Source organism: Apteryx rowi, unplaced genomic scaffold (genome assembly GCF_003343035.1).
Source record: "Apteryx rowi isolate R43461 unplaced genomic scaffold, aptRow1 scaffold_28, whole genome shotgun sequence".
Classification (NCBI taxonomy): Eukaryota; Metazoa; Chordata; class Aves; order Apterygiformes; family Apterygidae; genus Apteryx; species Apteryx rowi.
In genome coordinates, this window is record NW_020449196.1 from 220,066 (window position 1) to 246,093 (window position 26,028).

The window sequence follows — 26,028 nt, forward strand, 5'->3', positions numbered from 1 at the left end:
GAATCATACTGATGGTTAGCCAGTAAATTCTGTTCCCACACACAGCCATGCATCAATAAAATATTCTTGTAGAGAGGTTTATTACTTTACAGTAACAAACAGTGTATTTTAATAGGTGGTAAACTGAAGAAGAGGAGCCAGAGTAAGGATAGGTAATTACTGGGTTTTATGAAGGCAGAATTAACAGCTAGGTGTGTCTGAATTTAGCCAGCACTTACCTACCAGATAAACTTTATATTTTCAGTGACAGTTTTCTATTTTCTAAGCATCTTTTAGTTCTTTCAGTCTTTACCTTATGTAAAAGCAATATTTTAATAAAATGTATATTGTCATATTAACCAAATTTATACAGGAAAATGTAATGTAATTCGAACTATAAATTCTGCAGGTCTGTTATCACATACAGATGGCATCACATGCAGAATTATATTTATGTTTGCAGGATTGGGACCTAATCTGTTGTTCCTAATCTGTTGTTCAGAGATTGAGTATGATGAAGGGGAGCTGTAAACTATGAATGCGATTCACCAAAGGAGCAGTTTGTGTCTACTACTGAAAATACTCTCTCAGTCAGCACTTCTGGTAAGTTACTTAGTCTTTCATCTTGTTAGTGTATCTCTTCTTTGGGCAAGGTGAGGCACTAACAGAAAACCCAGGCCCACCAGCTTCCGGTAAGGTACTAAATGCAAACTCAGAAATCTACAAAATAGTATTACCAAACCCATAGGAGAAAAAATATAAAGACACAGTAGCCATACTTTAATTGTACAAGGTGTGTAAGGAGAAATAACTTCTACGAGACAGGAAAATATATATGGCTGGAAAAAAGACGAGCTTTGGGCGCAGTCCCTCACATCTGAAGCAGAGGCAGGCAGTAAACAGTTGCTCTGAGTTTACCTAAATATGTTAATTAGTTAGATAAATTTCAAGGAAAAGGTAGACATGTGGACCAGAGGGAGTGCTGTAAGGAAAGAGGTTAGAGGGGACAGAACATATGTTTAAGAAGGCAGCAGTGAATCTGGGGGATTAGCAGGAGGTGCATAATAGGGAAAATCATAAAGAGCTATGAAACAACCGTCTGTGTTGAGTATATGCTACATGAAAGCTGACCTGTTTTGAGGCTGGATTTTTTTCCCCAACCATATCACCTCCTCTAATTAGATATCTTGTCTCTCCTATAAAATCATTTTTCCTTAATCCTTACATCATCACATCACCTACAATATCACCTTTAATAAATATTCCATGGCTTTTTCCACATTATAAGATATGCAAATGTGTGCCATCTTTTACTCACTGATCCTTCAAAAGGAAACACAAATGAAAAAATTAATCTACATTTCTCTGCATGAAAAGACATCAAGGAGGTATTTTAGGTGTGGAAAATCATACAGGGAATCAGTGAACAGGATCCTCTTCAAACCAGATGTATACTTGAAAATGAAAATGGAAGAAATAAAAGTAAAATGAATGAATCATAGCTCATTTTATTCTGCTGGATATGATCATCTAAGAATAACATATATAATATTTGCAATTCTTTCTCCTTTGCCATCTCACCTAAAGAATTCTGATCAAGATCCCAAATTTTAGGACTTGCTTTGAATTCCCATCAGTATCCCTATTTAACCTCTCCTACCACAAAGATCCTTAAATAGTTCTGCCTTTTGACATGGAACTATGCAGGAGAGAGTCTATAATGATGGCCTTCAGTGAGGAGCAAGTACAGTGGAATTTTAGTAAATAAAGTGCAAGACTGTGGTTCCAGTTTCCAAAAGTGTAGGAGGGAAAGGCTATGTGCAAGACAGCTGTGCCAACTTGTAAAATGTCCATAGGAGAGTAGAGATTTACAGCCTCCTTTGCATCCCAATTTATCATTAGTTTATGGATGCTGGATATTATGGCTTCCTATATAACTGGAAGTTTCCATTCTATGCTTTCTAGACATAAGAATCTCAAATGAAGTCCAGGGTGGCTGGAAGGATTTTGTTAAACGGAACCTATTTCTAAATCTTCCTGATATTTTTGTTAATCCATAATCTTGCCTTCTGTTCTTCAAATTATACAGACCAATAAAAGACAGGGAAAGATATTTAAATGTATGTAATGAGAATGCCAAAGACAATCTAATTAATAATCTGATTTTTACCCTTGCTCCACCATTTCCTGAACATCCTTTAAAATATTAATTTGATATAAAAACACAATGTCACACTACTCACATATGAATATGAGTGTAAATCATGTGTGGCATATGGTGTTCAGTTATGCCTGATATAATTGACATATGTCTAAGCAAATTCTCTTTCTGGTAGTAGATATTTAAATGTATTCATTTGCATATTGCTGAAGATGACAGTGGGCATCTATGGCATTTGTAGAGGCATCTCTTTTCTTGAGCAAATGGCTCCTTTTTACTTAACCCTTTCAAGAGAGTTACTGGGAACTTATTGCTATTCAGATTGAAAGTCCCAAATCTCTATTACTGCTAATAAACTCAATTTGCAATAGACTGGGATCTAATCTGACTTGTTTTCTCTGATGATTTTCACTGGATTTTTAGGTCTAGAGGTAGTGATCCATCAATTTATGACCTCTCACAGAATGGCACACTTTATAGTATCTCCCTGTTCTGCTGTTGTTGTTTGCTGTTCTATACTAAGGAGCTCGCTGACATGATTTTTTTGAAAAAGATATTGGCTGTTCAGTCTGTTTATTGTAGTCCTAGGTTCATTACCTTCAATTTCTAGTTTGTTACTATGTCAGTATTCAATGTGTGAGTATCTAGTGTTCTGCAGAGTCTTGCATAGTTTTTTTAATCCCTGATTCTTGGTTATGGTAAGCAACACTGGGTCCCAGAATTGAACTGCTGGCTTGTCAAGCTAACAAAGCTTTCCAAAATTTGAACTCATTTCTCTAATGTTGCCATAGCAATATCATTCAGCAAGTTCCCGAGTGAAACTTTTTAACTTAATGTGAATAACTTAGGGAAAGAGCACTTTAAATTTCTAGTTCTACATGTTCTACTTTCCTAGACACCCATAGTAACAATGTATTTTAACTTCGTTTTATTTTAGGAAAAGGCATGTGAACAAATAATTCTTCAGTGGAAGACTATAATATTATTATATATCAGTCTGCAATGAGTGAAAAAATGGAGAACGCTTTGTAAAGTTAGGTCGTAACACACTGAAAGTAAATCCTCAGTTATTTCATAGCTGCATATACTATATTCTTGAGTGGTATTATTGAGTCTTCTGCTCTTAGCTTTGTTTCTTCAGCAGAAGTTAGGGTAGATGAGATCTGTGAGTTAAAGGAGCATTTTTCAGCACAGGATTAGTAAGAAGCTTGAACCATGAGTTTTAGATGCTTTGATCTAGGCAAAGCCTTTGGGACGGTGGCATTCATTGAATATTATATAGCCAAAGGCTTTCCAGGAATTCTTTTTCTCCATATTCATGTAAGCGGGAACTTCTGATTGTACTTCAAGTTGGGGTACATATCCAGCTCATTTTTGTTCTCTGGTGATTCCCATCATTTTTGTGTTAACTTGTTTATAGTGTACATAGTGCTTTATAACTAAGTTGGGGAAAGGTGGTTTGATATATACTCTTTATCCAAATACCAATCGTTTGTCTGATGTCCATACATATGCCTGCTGAAAATATATTCACCTACGGTCTCCTTTTTGGTGCCATATCATTTTAAAATTAAGATTTGAGTTTGTTGTGCATGGCAGGAAAAAGACATTAGGCTTAAGCATTGGGGGCTTTAGGGTTTAGTCAGTGAAAAGTGTTCTACCTACTACTGTGAACATACGCCTTATCCAAGCATATAAATTTTCTTCTTTTCTTTCTCCTCATTAAGCAGCTTTGCACTGTGATCAACATTCCAGCTTTTGCTTTATGCTGATTTATATAGTTGGAAGGTTAAAGAGAAATACACCTTTTAAAATGAAAGACAAAAATCAATTTTGTCAGGTTAAATCCAGAGAACCAGATCTTTAGATACTCAGTATTTATTTAGGGTGCAGAGCTAATGAGAGCACCAATTTGCTTGCCTCAAATTTCTATTTTTATGTTGGCAAATCTATAAGGCTTTTGTTGCTGCAAATAGATAGAATTGCAATACTGTGGTTGCAGCAAGACCAGATGACAACTTGCTCAGAGTGGTGCAGGTTTTTTACAACTATGTTTCTAAAGGAAAACATGTTTTTCAAACAGTTACTCTCCATACTGCATTAAGGAGCATATTTCAGAAGAGCTTAATTCATATTCATAGCCTGAAATTAAACAATGATATTTTAAAAACACATAAACTGATTTGAAACTTGCTGATTGATCAGCATTTTAGGAAACTTAGCTACTTCCTTTTCTAGCCTAGATGGAAACTGCTGACGACTTTGAAAAATCTCACCCTATAATCTTATACTTTGATTGCTAACAGAAGGCTGAAAATTTGGGCTTGAAATGGTAAAGTACAAAGCATACAGTTTCAGTGATTTTTACAAAGAGTGGTTTCTTAACTGGTCATGCTTGAGTTTGATGTTTTGGGGTGTTTTTTTTTGCTATTTAAGGTTTGTATATGTGGTTGTGCCTAGATACTACAGTGACCTTAGAATAGTTAGTGATAGTTATCCTCAAAGTCTAAACTGCTGTCCTTATAGTCAGGAGTATGGAGACAGGACTATGTCATTAGTCCAGGGCAATGTCCAACTCTTTTTGCTCCATAGATTTCCTGCTTGACAATACTGTCACAATGATATACGTTAAACATGATTGCAACCTAGAATAACACAAGTAAAAGGAAGCCTTTCCAAAATGAATTATAATTGTCGGCTTATGTAGTCATACGTATCTGGCTTCTGACTCCCTTAAGATTAGGGATAAATCTCCCTAATACTTATTTTTATTATTTGTATTTGATTTCTTATAAACGATCCTAAAACTTAAAGCTTTCTATATGAAAAATTAAAAAACACCTTCACACCGTGACAACACAATAGTGAGCATTGCTCTTTCGTTAATGACTTTTTAACAAAAGCTACTCATCAAGAATTTTACCAATCTTCAAAATTCCATTTTGTCCCTTGGTTCCAGAAAGAAATAGCATACACTAAACTGTCTGAATAAGGGTGAAATTATGTTGGAAACTGAACCCCATTGATGGGCAGTTCAAGTCAGCATCTTTAAAAAAAAAAAAAAATGGAGCTCAAGGGATTGTGCTGATTATAACCACAGCAGTATGACAGGAAAGAGGTTATCTTTACATGACATTATCCCAGCTACTATTTTCTCATTTCAAAGTCCCAACACATTTTAATAAGGGATTGTTTTATTTTAAAGACAGAGGAAACTTCTACAGAAAGGACAACATAAATCAGCATGTATGTATTGGAAAAAAAGCCTGTGTTTTTGGTTTGCCACAAAGTTGTTTGCAACGCAAAACAGCCTGTAATTTGAACATACAGATACAAGGCTGATTATTGTGCTTGAGAGGAAGCTATTTTTGACAATTTGACCTCCTTACTTGAGTGATACAGTTTTAGCCACATTATCTTTGTGGAGCCTACCTCTTTGTAAGGTGCCATTGCTACCAAAATAGCTATGGTTAGTGTGTTGGTTGCCTAACTGTACTTAGAACAGTATGTCTTTTATTGCCTGTGTCAGTGGAGAAAAACATGTTATATGGCTAAGGAGTCTTATTCTAGGCTAGGTATCTGCCCAGAGACAAGAAAAATCATGCTAAGAAAATCAGTGAGCAGTAACTCTTTAACCACAGTTATTTTTGCAAAGCAAATGGAACTTGATGTTAAACTATTCTTTTCCAGTCTTGTTTATAACATGTAGATTGAAATTGAACTGAAATGTTAAACAGTGAGATTTATTGTACCAGGATGGTCTGGTCTTACCAGTGTAGGAGATTAAGCTATGGAATAGACTTCTGAAGAAAATGACTGATACAACATTAGCAGAGTTAAATTCAGAGTTAATTCGGAGTTGCGGTTCAGTGTAAAGAAACGAAAGCATAATGAGGCATTTGAAGGCAGTCATGGCAACCATATAACTTCTATTTCTTGCAATTACATTGTCATTTAAAACTTCTTAATTTTAGTCTCAATTTAGGCAAAATTGAGTTCTAAAAACTTATTTTTGTCTTCCAGAAAAAATTACATTTTTTTTCTCATCCCTCCCAACTCTCATCTCCTTGCCTTTATATGAAGGCATCTATAAGCATTGTTTACCACTGACTGAATTGTGTCCCTACAAGCTCTTGCTTTAGTTCCCATTGTGAAAGGAGATATTCTCTTTTATTCTTTGGGGTAGAGCTTAAAAGAAGTACTGCTGTTTCTTACTCTCAATGATTATTTTGCATTTTCTTTGGGTTCTAGGATTTAAGCATCAGACATCAATGTAGCTTAAAAATACTCTGTCTGATATATTCTTACTTAAATGTTTCCAAGGGGGGGTATGAAATACAGGTCTAATTTAAAGGTTTTTGTGGAACTGGGCATAACAAATGTAATACCTAAGTGAATGATAGATACTTATTTACAGAGCTAAAAATACACTTAGTAGTTGCCTTGTGAATAGAATACACTGGTTGCCTAGAAAGCTCCAAACCTTGAACAGTAAAGCTCTCACCATAGGAACCATCGTGATGTAAAAAGGTTACTGTTCAAAATTAGGTTTGCAGTGCACAGTCATGACACCTGGAGTACAACTGCATAAATAAATTTGCATTATTTGGGCTGAAATCTCAGCTCTTTCATGGAGAAAGGAAGTGAAAAAGAAGGAAGAACAGTAACTTAAGGAGCTTCTATCACTTGATGATTGGGCAGGAAGAATCACTATGTATTTGTTATGGTACATGTCTGGTGCATTTAACTGGTATGTCTGATCACAACATTTGTTTATACAGATAGATGTTTAAATACCAAAATTGTGTCCTGCACTGCCGATTTAGTAGTACAGTATACAGAAGTATGAACTGTGTGATGGACAAAATACAATAAAGTACCTGTATGTCTGAGGTAGATGTTAGTGTGTTTATAGTCCATGAATTCTGAGTTTTGAAAAGATGCCAGTCTTCTGCATTGGACTGATGTCTCAGTTCTGCATAAAGTTTGTTCAGCAGTACTGTTGTCTCTCTTCCTTACCCGCGTTGTTCAGCATGGCAGTCTTGTCTGCAGAGTGCTTGAAACTGGTTAAAGGCTACTCGTGCAACAGTGAAAACTGTAATTAAAAAATCCTTAAACTAGAATTCATGACTGTCTTTACAGTCATTTTTTGCCATATTCATGATATCCAACTGTGCTGCCGTGTACTATGTGGAAGTTAGTGAATGAAGATTGTCTGATAGGATGAAGGCTTGTATTTATTTTCTGTGTAAGTTGTTGCTTTGATAACTGGATATCTCACACAAAAATATGTAGAAATTGTACTAGCAGTCGTATTTTAAGAAGAAAACCTCTTGTAAAATCAGAAAACTAAAACCAGGCCATGTGAGACATGTTATAAATGACTCCATAGTCATTTAGTAAAATCCCTCTCAAATATCTTTAGAAATAGGTGTATTTCTATGTAAGAAGCAGGGGAAAAAATATGTGTATTGCAGGTTTATTAAATGCAAATAGTTTCTGATATGCTATCCATTCAAAAAAGCAAACAATGTATTTATTGTGCAAAAACTAATATATTTATAATGTATATAATTTTTTTTACTAAGAAGCTGGTATTCCTTTTTGTTCATATGCCTTTACCTATAGTAAATGTATGAAAATTGATGTTATGTTAATTGACTGAGGCATCAGCTTCTGAGCTTTGCGGTTTAGTTTGTCTGTAACCAACCTTTCATTAATTATGAAAAAATGCAGTCTGCAGAACTCCAGCCCAGCTTTATAGTCTTAGTAATTTTTTATATGAAACTGTGTAGCTATTGGTTCTGAGTTCCAAGTTTGGTAGTTGCATTTGATTCTATTCTTGTGCGTTAAAATATTTTTTTGTACAGGCATGCATCGGTAATGAAATTGGAACACAGTAGTATTATTTCAGGAAGAGTTGTGAAGACAAAATGTGACTTAATACTGGTGACTATCCTGTGGCTATTGGACTGTATTTTAGCATCAGCTAATGCAATAGATGTTCAGTATATAATAACAACTAATAGAATTAATTTATTAGTAAATTGAAGAGAAACATCCAATTGTGAATAGTGCATGAAATTTATTTTTCAAGGGCTTTTTTCAGAAGCTGACCCAGCACATTTAATACTTTAATAGCACCTTTGTTTCTGTCCTGCGGCCACCCACAAAAAAACAAAATTAAAGTATACCTTATAAAAATAACAAAAGAAACTGATAAGGAAGCATTACTCATATTGATTTAAGGAGCTTTTAAAATGACTAGTCTGGTCTAGTTTAACAGTGATGTTTGCTTACACTCAATACACATTCCATGGTGTGATATGCCATCTACTGTTAAATCCCCCAAAAGCAGCAAAACACTGCAAAATGCTGATACTAGCTTTCTAAACAGGGTACTTGGATAGTTAATTTTCTGAAACGTTAGGTGTTTAGGGATATACTGTGTATTACAGTGGAGTGAAGAGGAAATATGTACTTCTATTTCTATTGACTGTTTATTTTAATATTTGCCATCTAATACTGCTCTATAATGCTTGTTGTTTGTGGATATATATCTATCCAAAAATGGTCTTCCCAACTACAACAATGCAGTTTGATGTTTATGCCTCAGGTAATGTTGATGCCTGCAGTTTCCTTTGTAAGAGTGCAAGCCTCGTGTCATATTGACAAAGAAGTTAAATTACAGGGAGAAACTGTTTTCTGTGGGTTTCTAAACTCATCTAGCTGAGGGGGGAAGAAACTAAATAACCCCAGAATTCTTTGTAAAGAATACTCATGGAATACATTTTGTAATGCAATGGAATACCCTGGCAATAAGCTCAATATGACAACATTGCCTTATTATGCCTCTATTATGCAAACAGAGGTGAGATTTCCTGCAGTCCAGTGGAATATTGTTCAAAAAGGGGGTTCTTCTGAGAGAAAAAAAAAGGGTCTCTATGTTTATGTTTTTTCAAAAATTGAAAAAATAAGGCTAATATTGCCATAGTGAGCAATTTTCTTTCCTTTATTTTTCCAAAACTCAGGAGAAAGTTGGGCAGATGTGTTGATTTTTCCCTGATTAAGCTAACAAAAATATAATTGGTTCTGTTCCCCAGCTCAGATTTAAGGTGAAGTTTAAAAAAAAAAAAGTCCTAAGTCCTGTTACAGTAACGGTTTTAAGCACATTTATTTGCCTTGCTGAATCAGAGCAATAAAGTGTCTTTTTCTTTAGACAGTATGCCCTGTATCCTTCAAAGGGTTCAGCAAATACCCATAATTTACAGATTTTTGTCACCAGTCCACATCATGGTTTTAACTAAAAAATTGTAACTTGATGTGCATCCATTTCAAATTACACATGAATTTGGGATCTAACTACAATGACAGCAGATTGAAGAGATTAGATGTTGATATACTCAAGAGAGATGGATTGAAATACACTCCCATGATGATGATCTGCGCTAGTCTTGAGATTCTCCCCAGTGTCCCCCAGGATACAAAGGCGATACAACAGTATTAAATGTGCTGGGTTGACTTCATCAGAAAGCACTTGAAGAGTAAATTTCATACACTACTCACAGCTGGAAATTTCTCTTCAAGTTACTACTACTCGCCCTCTTAAAATCTTTCTTGCTTTGAACAGAAGAGCAGAACCTGCCTTCTAAAAAACAACACTTTTTTCTTATGGGCAGCCTCCACTGTGTAAGRTAATGTTAAACTAGAACCTTTAGGTTGAAAACTCCTTCTTGAAATTCATATGAGCGTCTGAAACAATATTGTTAAAATACATAACAGTTCTTTGAAAATTTTTAAATTTATTTTACACAAATGAAACAGACCCTTGATATTTTAAAAGCAATGTCTTGTTGCTCAGTAAGCCTGATCCTTAAAAAAAAGAAAAAAATAATAATTTCAGCACTTTTCAAAAATTTTGAATTCATTGAATTCACATTCTCTATTTCAATAGGTAGATAGGTATGTCTGGCTATTGTTGGCATCTTGGAACATGCCTCAAAGCCATTTTGGTGTTCAAATGCTTTACTAAATTGATTTTTTCAGGATCTGGTACTTTTTCCCCTCCTCACACAATGACTGACTTAGGGGTAAGTCATTCTCTAATAAAAACAAGCTAGGAGAAATGAGGAGGCTCGCTATGTCCAAGTTCTTTGCATTTCTGATATTTATTTTCTATACCGTGTCAATTTTATAAATTAACCTAGTTTTATAACAGCTTCAGGCAAAGCAGTGTATAAGCAGTTTGGTTTGTGGTCTGGCACCCAACTCAGTCTGGAATAGGATCTATTTAAAGTACTTGTCAGACAAATATAACTTTCTCTTGAGTCTAGCTGAAAAAAAGAAATGGAAAAAGCAATTGCTTTTACAGTGAGTGAGAAATCTTATTATGATGGCAAACTTTATTCAAAAACACTGTATTTTAGATTTTGCAGTACTTGAAGTAATAGTGGATAAATGGAAAAGTTTAAATAGTATCTGTTACAAAATATACAATATACTCATCTATTCATTTTATTTGAAAGTGAATGTCAGTTAAAATAATAGAAAATTGCTGTTGTTGCTTTTTTCTTAATTAGTTGAATGCATTAAGTCTAAACAGTAATTCAGAAATCTCTTCTATTTGTAAATGTATAAACCAATTATAATACCACTGTTGTTGCATGTTATTTTTGTAAAAACCTGAGCTGAGTCTTCTGGGTTTCTATAAACTATGCTGGAATTTGTGGAACAAGCTATACCCATTAATAGACCTGTGTCCACAGCTGGATGTGAATTTGTGGTCATCATTATTATCATCCATAATTATAGGTTAAAGGCAGTCCTGACCAACCTCAGTGGAAGTCATAGGTTTCACCTCCTTGTAATAAAATAAGTATTACTCTTCATTTAAGAAAAAGATAGTGTTCTGCTTATACAGCACAACAGCTATGAGCTGAAAAGTAATCACTGTGTGGACTGTTCATAAGTAACAGAAAAGAGAATTTTGTGTTCATATAGATTGCAGAGACAATTTTCAAGAAGCTATTATTTGCTTCTTAGAGCAAAGCCAAAAAGTGAATCATACTTGCTGCTGGCTCTCACTCTACCAGATTGCTGATATACGCTTGTTCACTGGTTTCAGGTTAAGTATTCCTATAAACATGCCACTCATACAGTTATTAAATATTTTTAAGTATGCACATGAATTTAGAGTTATCTGACTAACATTTTGATTCATTGAAATTTAAAAATGTTACCTTACAGAATCAGTTTTTATGGGAATTAGGATTGAGTTACTCAATAATGAGAGWGTGAAAGAGCAAATTGTTCTGTTCTGCCTGTGGATCATTAGAAAATCTGTCTGCAGAATTCTGATTTCACAATATTTACTGGTAATGGTGGTGTAAGTATTGTGTGTAGCAGAAGGAGCTCAGCTTGAATGTTCAGATCCCAGATGGAAATTGAGCTGCTGGCAATTTAAAAATTCTATATTTGACTTACAAATTTCTGCAAATGTTGATACAGAGAAATAATCATGGAACAAGAACAAATCAGGAAACTGGGAAAGTAAAACTGAGCTGAGTATATTGCCTTCCAGTTCGACTGAAGTTTTCTTGACGCTGCCAGTATCTGACTAATGGTTTGAAATACCAAACAGAGTACAATATGGCTTCTAGACCTAAGGACAGGATGCTATTCATGCAAGCTACTGGTTTATAGAGTTCTCTACTACATATTAACATTAAGTCTTCAAAATAAAAACACATGTTAACAGGCATGAAATAATCATCTTTTCTGTCAAGGCCTGTAAACATCTTTAAGAAATTGTGGTGGATGTCTAAAAAAGAGGAACTGGGGAAACTGATTTCTGGAATACTGCTGTGCTAGCATTGTCTTTTAACTATTCTTAACCTCCTGGGTGCCTGTGTACCTTTTAATTCCAAAGCTTCTGGGGATGTCAGCTTTTGAAACTCTCTACTAGGATGTAAGGGTTATATCGTAACATCACTCTACTCAAAATGTCATACCTGCTACTATAGGAAAAGAATACACTGAACTCGTTTGGCTATAGCTTGTTTACTGCATAAAGCAAACAGCAGTGGTGGTATCCAATTAGAAAGACGGTACAGAATGTTGAAGGTAGCTCTGTAACGTGGTGCTAGGAATGCTAAAGCCATGTCAACATGTAAATGCATGTCTAAGGTCTGTGATGACATGCAGGGCAAATTTTTACACTGGTTTTCACCTGAAATGCAGATTAAACTAACAGAACTAGCTTACGACTGATATACTTGTGTATTCCAAACTTGGATTAGTTTATCTTCTTCAAATATTTAGTTAAACTTTCTGTGTAGATGACCTCAAATTATTTCCATGTAATTTTACATGCCATCTGCTAGTACTGATAAAGTATTGATTCAGATAATTTGGTCTCCTGTGCAGTCTCCTCCCCTACTAAGGATCTGAAACTAAACCAGGGAGAGCAGAATTAACTCTTACTGGTGCATTCTGCTTGAAGATTCAGAGAGATCTCTTTACCCCTTCTCTTATGTTGCCTCCTGAGGAGTTGGCAGGAAGAAATCCATGTTCAGTTTTATTGAGTGAAAATAACACCACTCCAAGTATTGTTAATGGGACTATGCATGTATGTAGGCCTCTGTATTGGCAGGGAATGTGTATAGTGCTGTCTTTTGTCGGGTTGTGCACTATAAGAGAAGATAGACTGTAAAATGCACAAAACATGACTGAAAAATCCTGAAGAAATGTTACCCAGTATAGTGAGAAAGAAAGAAAGGCATTCAATGGAAGAGTGTGCGAGCAATATGAATACATTTAGGGGAAAACAAAAAGAGAGGACCTGCTCATAAGATAGCAAATTACAAATGAAAAGTAAGGAATATAAATGTGAGGGAGAAGAGTTCTTGTACACCTGGGAAAGGCTGCACTTGAAAGAAGTAGTGCTTTGCAGAAGCCTTAAAAAAAGGAAAGTGTAATGCAGAATGATCAATGCAACCTAGTTAGAGGTCAGGGCGTATAAGACTTTAAGTCAGCCTTAAGCGTTGAAATGTTTTCCATCCACCTTGACATATACAAAAGCCATCCAAAAATGTGCTGCCTGTTATGTTTCACTGCTTAGTTATCTCCTGCTTTTGTTGAGAACCTGTGTCCATAGCAACATGGCTGTTGCATTGGAAGCTAGATACATGAGTAGAGCAAATTAAAATTACACTGGAGTGTGTGCATATATTTTATTTGTCTGAATAAAAATGCTCATACGTTACATGGGTATTTGAATGGCATATTGTATGTGTCTTCTCAAACCCAGGACATTTGTTTGGGATCTTTTCTCATCCATAAACAAATATGTATTGTAACTTCACCAAGGAGTATGTTTAAATAATACTTCAGTCCCCGAGGCTAGAAGACATAAAACTGTAGATTAATTTTATAATTAGCTGTATATTTTGGAAAGTTTCAAAACATATTTTGAAGAGAATAATGTTCTATGCAAGTGGAGTATGATTTGCAACCTGAAATTCTGCCTGCTTTGAAGATTTCCACTTAGCTTTTATAGACATAAGTTAAATCTGAAAATCACCCTTTGTAAACACAGTTGTGTTTATTTCTAAATAATCTAATCAGGGCTCCCTCTATGGTAGGTATAGAGACCATTGTCATTTTACCTAGTTTTGAAAGTTAAATTGGGTACTTTAAAAGGTAGTTACAGTGGCTGGATTATGGAATTAGAATTCTAATGAGAGGGTCTGGTGTTGCTGAAAATGCAAAGTGTATTTAGCAGTTCCTGGTCCAAATACTAGAGAGCAAAACCAGCATATGAGAAAATGATAAAATACACAATATATTTAGATGTACAAGAGGGTAAAAATAAATAGACACCGGCTCTCTCCTTGATATTTTAGTGGGAAATGCAATGGTAGTATGCAGTAGTAAGAAATGTGATACGCATAGTGGCAGTTTTGAGGAACTGCAGCTGTAGTTCCACATCTTTTTCTACCTCTTTCCAAAAGCTAGCAAATGTTTGCATGCAAGTATAGCAGCTGCCCAGAAACAGCCTGTCTCTAATATTTCTCAGTCTTACTATACAGTCTACTATGCAAAACAGACAGCTGTTTTCCAACAGCTGCAGCAAAAAAGTGCTTTGGTTTCTCACAGGTGATTGTAGCAGAGCAATTACCAAATCTTTCATGTAGCTCTGCTTTTTTTGCCTTTTAGGTGATCGTACATAACAGTTTTGGATGCTTTAAATGTACCATATTTCATGCAGTTCTTCAAAATATGCTATATGTTTATGCATAGATATGTATACACATTTGTATGTGTATATATATACACGTATATACATATATATAATTTGTAGGAGGACAGGGTGAAATTACAGAAACACAGTATATATGAATTTATGAAGGCATAAGACTTTCTGGGTCTAATCAAAGTGCTGAGTCTTAAGACTGATAGCAGTCATGCTAATCCAGATTCAGCTGGTTAAGTGGTTCCATGCTATAACTGTTAAATAAGTGGTAATTCCTGTTTCCCTTTTGCCCCCATCATCATCATCATTTAAGAAACTGCACTGTGCTAAAGAACACAAGGAAGGATAGAAGACAGTTGTTCCTTGCTTCAAGCTTCAGATGATGTGCTAACATTCTTTCGATATGTAAAAGACAACAGTGATAAGTTGTTTTTATATATCTACTGAAGAGAAGACAAGACTTCTGTGTACTTTTGCGGTAAATACAATACAAGTTGGGTATAAGGCACTTTTTTTGGTAACTAAACATTATAACAGACTCCTAAGAGGACTGGAATCTCTCTTGGTAGAGACTTTTAAGAACAAATTACATAAGTAGCTGCTGCAGATAATTTAGGTGTATGTGGTCTACCTTCATTGGGGATATAGTAGATGATTATTTCCTGTCATTTTCCTTCCCTAGTTTTATTATTATTCTGACATGTTTCCTGAAATGCAGTTTTAGCACTGTCGAAACACCATGTTTTAATGCCAGCCACGCTAGCTGCAGTACTTAACAATGCTGATGCAATATTACTCTGTAGTTAGGTAATTTTCTTTGAAGATAGGGAAATAATAACTTTTTAATGAATTTCCATTTTCTAGAAAGAATGATTATTTGATCCAAGAGCATTATGTGTTGAGTTTTTCTTAACTGTATATACTCGTTCATTTTTTAGCAGTTGACCAAGGAAGAGAGAACATGAGATGGAATGTATCAGAAATGTGAAAAGAAAGGAAGAAAGGAAGAGGAACTGGCTGGCATGTTGTGAAACCTTCTCAAGGTAACTTATCAACTTTTCTAAAAATTCTGAAAGCATCGACTGTGGTATGAGACTCCTATAAACAAGTCATTTCCAAGTGAAGGAGTATGATGAACTTAATTTTAGATTCACAAATCCAACAGATTTTCGGTTATTCATGGTTACAAGCCTTATTGCGCTTGGGTCACAAGTTGAAATAGTTGAGGAACTACTGTTCTAAATATTAGCTTAGATTTTTTTAAAAAAAGAGTCAGTTTAGATTAAAGAGATGGCTAGCTGGAATTCAACTCATGTCTAATGTCTTATTTAAAAGAAACAAGTTATGGCTAGTAGGCTTTATTGAAGAGTGGTCCAGGAAACAGTGAACGTGAGGAATTACTTTCATCTCACTACAATCTTTTTGATTTAATATTGCCCTGAGCAACCAATACTTAGGAGGCTCTGCAAGCCACCTGACATTAATAAACATTAGAGAATATTTTAAGTCACTCTAAGGTACATCATAAGCTTTATGATAATGATTGAAAGTCAGTTGTGCTCCTCATAATAAGCAAACTGTGGCTTACTAGGTTAACTGTTGTTCGCTGATGTGTTTCAGTTGTCTATGCGATATGTCTCAGTGTCTAAGTGTCTCCTAACACATGTGCACTAGTGGCTTAAGGTTCGTATTTTTTATCTGATTCATATAAAAATCTTTCAGCAAAAAAAATGCTACAGGAGATTTTATTTGAACCTACCAAGTAAGTTTGAACATATAAATAAGAAATGGATGTTTAACCATATTTGCAAGAAGGATCTTCATTTTAGAACACTTTAATTCAAAACAAATCACAGTGAATATTCCTGTTTGAGGAAGACAAATATGGATTACAACACCACATAATGTTTTGAATCTTTCTCAGTATTCACATAAAGTAGCCACATTATAGGATGAATTTAAAGACATCTGTAAGTACATGAAGTAATGTTATGTTCTTTTATTACTTCAGTTATTGGAAATAAATTACCTGGTCCTTTGAAAAATCTGCTTCTCCAGCAGTGATTATGCTAGAAATTCAGAATACACAAGTATACTTGAGTAGATTCTAGCAATTCTTCAAGAGGCAGCTGCATGTCTGAGGCAACATTCCCATAGAAATCACTGGATTTGCCCTGCAGTAAGAGTCCAGCCAACTTTCATGGAAAAATGTAAAATTAAAAAACATGACTAATGCAGTATTGAATATAACTTATAGTTACACCTGTGTTTTTCAAGCCTCAGTTTCTAGAGTCATTAACATTTTAATCTGTATATGTTCCTGAATGTAGCAACTACTAATTAAAAATATACCCAGGTTCTAGACCACAGTTTAACTGCAGTGGAGAACAGGAGCAGCTGTGGGTCCATGTGTCCAAGAATTCCTGGTAGTGTGCAGCATCAACTGAGAGATTTTTTCTATTGCTGTTTTTTCTTTTAACCAAATAATAGTGAAAATACAGATGGTAGCATAATATAATAACTGGTCCAAAGCTGCAAAACAGTATTTCTCATGCTAACTTTTTACATAACCATCAACAAATCACTTAATTCTGCACCCCTCACTCGCTCAATCTGTGTGTGTATGATAGCGCTACTTGAGCGTCTTAATGACCGCATGGTAAAACTGAACCCACTTTGCTACTGCTGAAATTAAGGGGGAGGGTTCYCTGTTGACTCCAGACAGAACAGAATGATATCCAGTGTTTGTGTACTATTATATAAGTGCTAAATAGACTTCAAAATCTGATTAGTTTCATTTACAGCTTCCCAGATGAAAAACTKGTAAAACTTGTAGCCTAAGTCCTTTTCCATGTCTAGCTGTATTAAATAGCCTAGAACTGTGGCTTAGTAAAGAGCAAGTTGCACAGATTCAGATCAGAGGGGTTATCTTGAGATGTACCGTATAACAAGATTACCTTTCTAAAAGAAATTAGATGAAAATCCTATTGAATTCTGGAGATGCAGATTAAAGGGTTAGCAGATTGCTTCCACATGGGAGATGCCTGTATCAGCTCAGCCATACTCTGACAAGCAGATGTTGCTATGGCAATGGGGACTATTGAATGTTACCAGGCTGCTTCAGCTGTGTGACAAGTATGAAGACTAACATCTGCAGTATGCTTTTTCATTCTTCAAAGCATGCGTCTACTATACTTTCCCCTTTAAAAATTTGATAGTGAAGAACCGTGTTTTTCTTCTAATAATTTCATGAATTGTGAGTTCCTTTTGGCAAGCTTCAAACATGCCTACAGTGTGTTTATAAATAAAACTAATGAATCAAAATCAGTGTTTTACAGGATGCTGGTTTATTGATGCTCCTATTAAACACCAGAAGCCTAAATGCTATTTCATGAACAATTTTAATAGAATCTTTTGTATAACTCATGTTAAAAGGCAACAAAGTTGGCTTTGATAGTAATGATATATGGGGTTTAAATAATCAAAACAATCATATGCAAGCTGTTTGTGTTAACTGTCTGTATGCATGGTTTCAACCTGCAGCAAATGAAAGGTAATTCAGTTTAGCTTAGTTCTCTTTCATCCTTCACATGTCTTGATAAAAAATTCTCTGCTAAATGACAGAATATGACTTCTGTAGTTGTAGCAAAAAAATGAAAATTCCTCTTATGTAAATTAGATATATACTTTAAGTTTTTTCACCAGTATCCTTGGACCTGTTTGGAAAGGCAGGAAGATTTGGACATTAATCCTCAACAATATCAGTTCTCTGAATTTGATATAAAGGCTCTTTGATAGGATTCCTTCTTAATCGCTGTACTTGGAAGTCTACATTAAGRAAAAAAAAGATGGCTTTTGGCATCCAAATATAGCAATCCCTCTTACATCCAATAATCTATTGCAAATAAGTTTGACTTCAGGGAACAATTTTGCTTCATAAATTTTTTGCTAAAGCAGTTTGCCTGATTCTGTGCAAACTTCTCAGTCAAAAATACATGCTCCATTGTTTAATCTGATTATCAGATAAAATGCTTGTTATTTTTCCCTCCTTTCCTTGATTTATTCTGTTTTAATTTTGTAATTTTTTTTTCCCAAACACTTTAAAATTATTTCACTGAATACAGATGAATCCCACCAAACTAATTTAACTGTCTGTTTTTCATTTTACCTTTCATCTGAAATATTAAGAGATTTCTTGTCTTTAATAAGAAAAGTGTGGCTACATTTGATTCCGCTCTGTTTGAAAGCAGAGAATTTTGCTTACAGAAGAGCTAAAGAAATTGATGGGCCTTTCCTGTTTTTGTTTTCTCTCCTGAGTTACATGGGGAGAGATCTACAGCTGTGGGATTGGTTGCGGAAGTGCTTACATAAAGTTATTAGACCTGTCACACACCTCTACCCCCATGGGATCGTTGCACAGTGAGTATCCACAAATAAACTACTGTGCACGTCCCATTGAGAGGATGTGCCTCAAAAGGCCCAGCAGTATCTAGGCAATTCTTCAGTCCTCACCAGAGTTCTATTTGTAAATCAATCATTATCAAAGTTTAACCTCACCATGTTTCATAAATCTTTACAAGTGGGTTGAAGATCAATTTTCCACATGTATTTTCAGGGATTGTTTTGTAAACTATCAAGTGCAAAGGCTGTAATGATATTAGTTGTCATGGACTCGCTGTTGGAGATAATCTAGGACAACTAAATTGATACACGGGGGGGGTTTGATTCAAAGAGTACGTTAATGAACAAAGACTATGCTTAAATGTAGAATTTAGCAGCAGTTTCTACAGACTTCACTTTGGTACAAAATAAAGTGCTTCCATTATCTAACAAATGAAAGAAACTTTTAATCTGGGCTTACACCTAATATATGCACCTAATATATTCATTCTTCCCCCTGGATTAACTATACTGCACGGTTATTGCCCAAACTACTGATTTCCTGTATCTCATTTAGAGCACAATTTCAGCACTTTTTTACTGCAAAAATAATATATTCCTGTATCTCAAAGGGATTTACCACAGTGCGCTAATAATGATTAATATTGTTGTGATGTCTGTCAGTGATAGTTGGAAGTTTACTTTAATACTAAAAATGTAATTTAATTGAAGAATTTTAAAAATTATATATTAAAAAAAATGACTTTTTCTACTTGTAGTCTGTAGACCACCACTGATTTGGAAGCTTCTGTGGCTTTGTAAAAAGAAGCAAGTTTCCCTCCTTCCTCTTTAAACATCTCATAAATACTTTTTGTCTCAGAAGTTTGCAGTGTGTTAAGCAGTCGTTCAAGAAAATTTGCATAATACAGACAGTTAACTTCACAGCATGAAGGACTGCTCTTCTAGATGCAAAACTGCCTTTTTTTTTTTGCATGAATATATCTATTAATTAAAAATTAATTTCTTCACTTACCTAGTATTTATAGGGTATGGGGTTTGGTGGTGGGGGTTGTTTTTTCAGAATATAATTCATTTAGATCTCAAAATGGAGGGAAAAATTTGATCGGTCAACCTTAGGAGTCCTGTGTTAACTTCAAGAGTAAATGAGAACATTATTAAGAGTTTTATAATTCTGCTTTCTGTTCTGCAGCAAAAGCAGTGAGCTTGGGTGCTTGATGAGCATGTTCACTGCAAAAGCAGCAATATAATTGGCAGCTTTACTATTTTAGTTTCAGACTGCAGAGGATAATAGTAGCACTTAAATATGGAAAATAATTTGTGAAGGAAAGTAGCAAACATCATTCTTCATAAATACATTCTTGTCTGCATATTCAACTTGTCTTAGAAATCAAAGCATTAGCTATGCTAAATCATCTTCTTGCTGGCAGTTATATGATGGAAAAAAAAATTAGACAGCCTGAAAAGGAATACCTTATTTTCCATGGAGCTACTCTGGTCTTTATGGACCTATTGCAGGTTAGAACTGTACTGTAGATTAAAAAAAGACTTTGCTGAAATTAATGGGGAGCAGAAAGGCCGTGTAAAAAGTTAYTGGAGAAGAAAGATATTAAGCAAAGAATATTTAGCACTTAGCATCTTCCAGGTAAAGACTTCTACAATCATCAAGTCATCACCACATCTGCCTTGCCAGGTTGATGAATATTTCTTTCCTCTTCACAAATGAAGCCCGCTACAGTACAGTTTTGTTTATCTTTAGGAATATCATATATATGTTAAAGTTTAAATTTAAGGGAAGAAGAAGAGGGAGAGTAAGGACAAGTTTGTATCCAAAATGTAGCACTTCTATTCAACCTTGAAATAACTCTGTAAAGTAAGTGTGGTTAGGAGGTAAAAAAATGGAACAAATAATAGAATACGTAAATAAAAAGCAGGGAGAATTTTTCAAGTGATTCAGTACCTTCCTCTATTCTGAAGTTTGCCCACCCACTCCCACATACCTTCTCCTGCAGTGCAGGACATTTTAATGCAATGTAGGAGGTTAGCATACAAATTCATACTGACTGCATTTGTGCATAACTACCCACACACCTTTTGAAATGGCATGCCTTATTTAGTTAGAAAAGTTAATGAGTATTATAGCTGTGTCCCAAACTGCAAAAGCAGTGGGTTGAAAATTACCTGTTACATCCATTTGGAATTACTTGGCACTTCATAATTTAATTTCTTTTTAACTTTGTTACTGAGACAAATTTGTGCAGCAACTATGAGCAGTCAGTAACGCGTAGGAAGGTGCTATTGTGCTGAGGACTGGAAAGCTAGATGCTGTATCCTGAAACAAGTACCTTGCAGCAAAGGAAGCTGTCCATTGAAATTAATTGGGCCCCTGTGTTGGATTAACTGCATGAATTGATTAGACACACAGAGCTTAGGGGAAAACAGTGATTTTTATGCAGCTACGTCATAACAGTAATACAGTAAAGATTCCATAAGTCAACACCAAGGAAGTAATTAACAGCTTGTCAGTATAACTTAAAGTGAGAAGTCTTACTAACTTTCAACGACATGCATGTCTTGGGCCGTTTCAGTCAGTTTTCCATATTACAAGAAGCTAATGTATTCTACTGCCATTTGCTGAAGTCACACACAGCTTTCTGGTCTATTTTTGTGTGCTAGGTTCCTGGAGCTCAGACCTATTTTACTATAACAGATAATGATAAGGAGCATAGCGTCAGGTTTAAACCCTACATCTCGTTATTTATCACTACTTGAACAATTTCAGCAGTTAGAATACAGCCCCTCCTGTTTTCACCCCGTCTCTTTTCTGGGGGGGGTGGGGGTGGAGAAACACTATTTTGTGTGGGTTGTAGTTTGTGCATTTCTAAGAAGTTACTCTGAGGCATCCCATGCCACCTTCCCATTAGTGAAACCAGACAAGTTTGTTTCATTTCTTAGCTAACTAAGGTAAAGGGAATAGAAACAAACAGCAAATTATAACAAATTGTTTCTTCCTTTACTGATCTGACACTTTCAGAAAGAAAAAAGACTGACTCTTCAAGCATACATTCAGCCATTTACAAAAATGTTTCTGAAGGAAATAAGCACACAGTATTGTATTCTAATGCATTAGTGTGTCTCTTTTCCTTAAAGGCTCAGTGGTACATACTTATTCCCAGGAACAGCCCCAATAAATCAAAGAGGACTGTTTGTCAAGTAGGTCCAGGCTTTGATCCTGAATCCTGGCTGCTCGTTTTACAGGAATATGGTTAGATTACTTCAGCAGGTATTACAAAAAAATATATCTAGTTGAAAAGCTAGTTAGCTTTGTAATCTAAATTGCACTGGGGAAGAACCATAGCAGCAATATTTCTTCTTGTTAAAGCTCTTGTGCTCTTCATTGTATTGTGCTTATGAAAAAACATACTCCTGCTGCTTTGTCACACTTGGGCATGCATCTGACAGGCATCATTAACTTGAATGGATTAGCAAAAGTTGTTTGGTTTTTTTTGAGAGAGAGATTMGATAAATTTATCTCTAGCTTTTTCTATGGGTCAAAAGTTTCCTCACTTAAAACTCTGCAAAATTTAATCCCAAAAGATAAAAATTCTGCTTCCCAAAGTGAATCCTCCTAGATCAATAATAAAGTGAAGTACAGGTGATAAAACTTGTCTTTCATGCTACTGTAAAGCTCTGACAGAGTGTTTCCTATTTAAATTTGATGTTCCTTTAAAAAAAAAAAAGTCTTTAAGGCATCCTAAATCACATATATTACTTCCACGTTCTTGTCTCAGATGTACTCAGTATTGATAAATCAGTGGTCATCCCCAGAAAATTATGATAAAGGCAGCTGAATGAGAAATACACAGGATGACCTTGAATTTATCTCACAGGCTAGGCTGTGAACTGGGAGATGCAGTAAACTGAGGTCTCTGCTCTTAAAATGGAAGAAACAAGAAACAAATGGCAAAATTACTCAAAAATGTGGCCCCTAGGTGAGTCTCAGATGCCTTAGTTACGAATCTGAGACATCTTCAGAGCTGAAGTTAGAGACTAGCTAGCTAAGTTAGCTACCATGAATATCACAGTAGTCTCTAAAAATGTGGAAGTCGCACACAGTTCAGAGCCTTCTATTAAAATTATTTTTAGCTAGGTGGAGATAGCAAATGTTCTCTTTCAAGAAGTTCCAGTAATTCACGTCAAAGACTTGTCTCTGCACATGTAACTCCAGATTTCTTTGCTGCTTCTCACAGGAAAGTTGCTCTTAAAACGCATGATTTATACAAGCATCTTGTGAAAATTGTTCAAGCAAATCATCTTCTACAGATAGGGAGGTAAAGCATAATCAGAACTAACAGAAATATGTACAAGAAGTTGTCAGCATTAAAAAGGTGGGAGGGTCCTTCTACTTAACCTAGGTGGAATTAAATGACAGTTAAAGGAAGAAGATAGATTGATGAATAGGAAAGGAGACTAAGATTCATGCAGCTAGTTAGATTCTGGATGAGTAGTAAAAATATAGTGAAAAAAACAAAACACCACAACATTTTGAAGACTGCTTGCTCTCATGCCACAGTTGTTATGAGAAACTTCTCTCAATGTATTAAGCAGTAATGATTAAATGCTAAGATACCTACAAGAATTTAAGAAGCAATGCTATTCCAGAACAGGTCTATAAGTAGTAACATACATCTCATCAAATAGCACGTGGCACTTTGGAATGTATTTAGCAGCTCCCTAGCAGTCACTAGTATCCAGCTACTAATTTGCAAAAACCCTAGTAGGAAATAACACTGTCCATTAAGATGTTTATCATTTAGCGAATTTGGAAAGGAAAAGCAATAGGACAGCAGTTTATGAAATTATACTTGAGCTTTGTTCTCACAGCTTAAGAGAAGCTCTTGTATCAACAGAATATCATCTCAAAAGGTTGTTACTTCCTTCAAAACACTGTTACACACCTGAGTCCTTAGTAAGCCGCCGAGCTGGGGAAGTGATCTCCCGCAGAGAGACTGTCAAAAGCCTGGACTGCCCAGAGCTGTGGACAGAAGCTTGTTAAGCTTTAAGCTTCTTTAGATCCCTGGGCAGACAACTTTATTTTAAAATGTCAGTATTTTTGAAACTGAAAGTCTTTAGGCAACTAAAACTTTGGGATGTGAAGTTTTAGCTTCATTTCAATTCACATCAAAATATTAACTCTGTGATTCCCAGACAGCTGGGGTCTTAACCATTCAGCAATCCAACATCATTCTCTGCTGGCCAAGGCTCTCTTGAGCCCAGAGACCTTGAAATCAACATTTGCCAAGCAGATTTTGATATAGGCTAGTCAAATTTCAGTAATTGCGGTCAAGCTGGCTGCTTGTTTTTTCCTGGTAAGAACTTTCCTTCTGCTTTGATAAAGTAGATTTTAAAAGCAAATGATAATTCATCATAACACAACAGACATCAGTCTACCAGCCCAGCCTCCCACTTCCTCCTTGCTGCCTGACACTGGAATAACATTTAATTTCTTTCTCTCTGACTTCCTGACACCCTTAAGCTCTGATCTAAATTCTGTCTTTTTCACAGGYGTTCCTGTTAAGACATGGATTTCTTAGATTTCACTTTAGCAACAGAAGCAGTGCTACTTCATTTTCTTGGAGGTATTTGTGTTGTAAGGCATTAAGTTGTAGGTAGGATGTGAATAAAGAAAATAATAGCAATAAAGCACCAAAAAAGATCAGAATGTTAAGACTGTGGTGTAGGTTATCTAAACGCACAGACACTAAAGCACCTGAAAATTCAGTCTCTAACCTTAGTGTAGCTGGAGGACAGGACTAACAACAGATATCCCAAACACATGGCTGAAATACAAAGCAGTAAGGGGAAAAAAATCCATTGAGTTAGGATGAGCACTTTTAATTCTTGTCCATCTGGACAGCATAGAGCAATCAAAGCTCAAGAAGGGCACCTGCAGAAGGTAAGGTTTGTTATCACTGGATTACAAAAATTGTACTCATAGGCGAAAGAACCAAGGGTTCAGAGAGTCCTACCAGTCTCTGTGCCAGGAAAGAGGCGAAAAAATCCTCTTTATTGTTTACTTTGCAAGGGAGCCTCGCTAACTGAGGTATAGACATTATCACTTCCACAATCAAATCAATACCCCCTTCCAAAATGTCATGTGGACACAGATGTACATGCAGATGCTTCTAAAAAAAACAAAAACAAGCAAACAAAAGCAAAACCCCCCCTGAATTTATTTGCCTCATGCACTTTAATGCAGGAGAGTTTTTGTGACAAACTGTTTTATCTAGGAAGAAGGCTACTTGTTGAGAGAGATGCACAGTAAGTCCTATTAGCCATCCTGGTTTATCTTGCCACTATACATGAAAAGATCACTCTGAACCAAGTCACTCAAAGAAAAACTGTCTGCTCACTTGGGCTAAGCCTAAGCATTTAATGATATTTCCTGTATTCTACCTTGTCTTTTTTATATAAGAAAAAGAATCTGCTAGCACAGCCAAGATTCCTGGCTCAACTTCATCAAACCACTTAGACCTGAACTAGAATCCTTCTTTGGTCACCTCAGATACAGTACAATTTCGAAAATAATAGCAATAGTGATGAAAGTACTTAGCCTGTACTCACAGTATTTTTATGCATCTGAATTTGCCATCTGGCTTGATGACTCTCTGAATCACTGTGAAACACTTCACTCACATAAGGTGACATTTTTAGTTATATCCTCAGTTACAGTTTGGTCAATAATTCCCTGCCTTCCCAGAAACGTTACTAAGTATGAGTCAGTGGTTACAAATTAAGTGAAAACTTGGGGCAATAAGTAGATTTGTCCACTGTTCAGCAGTGTGGTAAGAAAATAGATCCAGCATCACCTTTTTTAAATGTGTGGTCTAAGTTTGTACATCATAGTACTACATACTGTACACCGAGTGTATTTATATATATATATATTCCAGCTAGAAAAAAAAATATGCTGTTATAGAAAAAGAACATGCCCAAATGAAGTGTTACGGACCTGTGGAGTTCAACAGTAGATATGAACATTTCACTGTCAGTGCACAGCCACCACATTCATGGTGAGGTTTCTGGCAGCAACCTCCAAATTGTATGTAGTCCCCTAAAAAGTCATTGTGCTTCAATCTGAGGCTATAGAAGAGAGCAGGCATATAATTTATGCCTCAAATTCTTTTTACTCATCAGCTTGATTCGAGCTGAAGTTTCATGCTTTATGCCTAGATAG

General features: G+C 35.5%; 1 long non-coding RNA gene across 4 annotated transcripts in view; it reads left to right on the forward strand.

Annotated features, from left to right (window-relative positions):
• The window catches only part of LOC112967559, a 67,705-nt gene extending 43,213 nt beyond the window's left edge, over positions 1-24,492 (forward strand). Inside the window, exons 5-8 of one of the 4 annotated variants that reach the window (XR_003254003.1) lie at positions 443-582; positions 14,707-14,871; positions 15,332-15,436; positions 24,357-24,492. This is a non-coding gene — a long non-coding RNA (uncharacterized LOC112967559). Of the gene's footprint in view, positions 1-442; positions 583-3,077; positions 3,161-14,706; positions 14,872-15,331; positions 15,437-24,356 lie in introns of those variants that run through there. The other 3 variants (XR_003254001.1, XR_003254004.1, XR_003254005.1) reach the window with 3 other exon arrangements.
• The last annotated feature ends 1,536 nt before the right edge of the window (positions 24,493-26,028 follow it).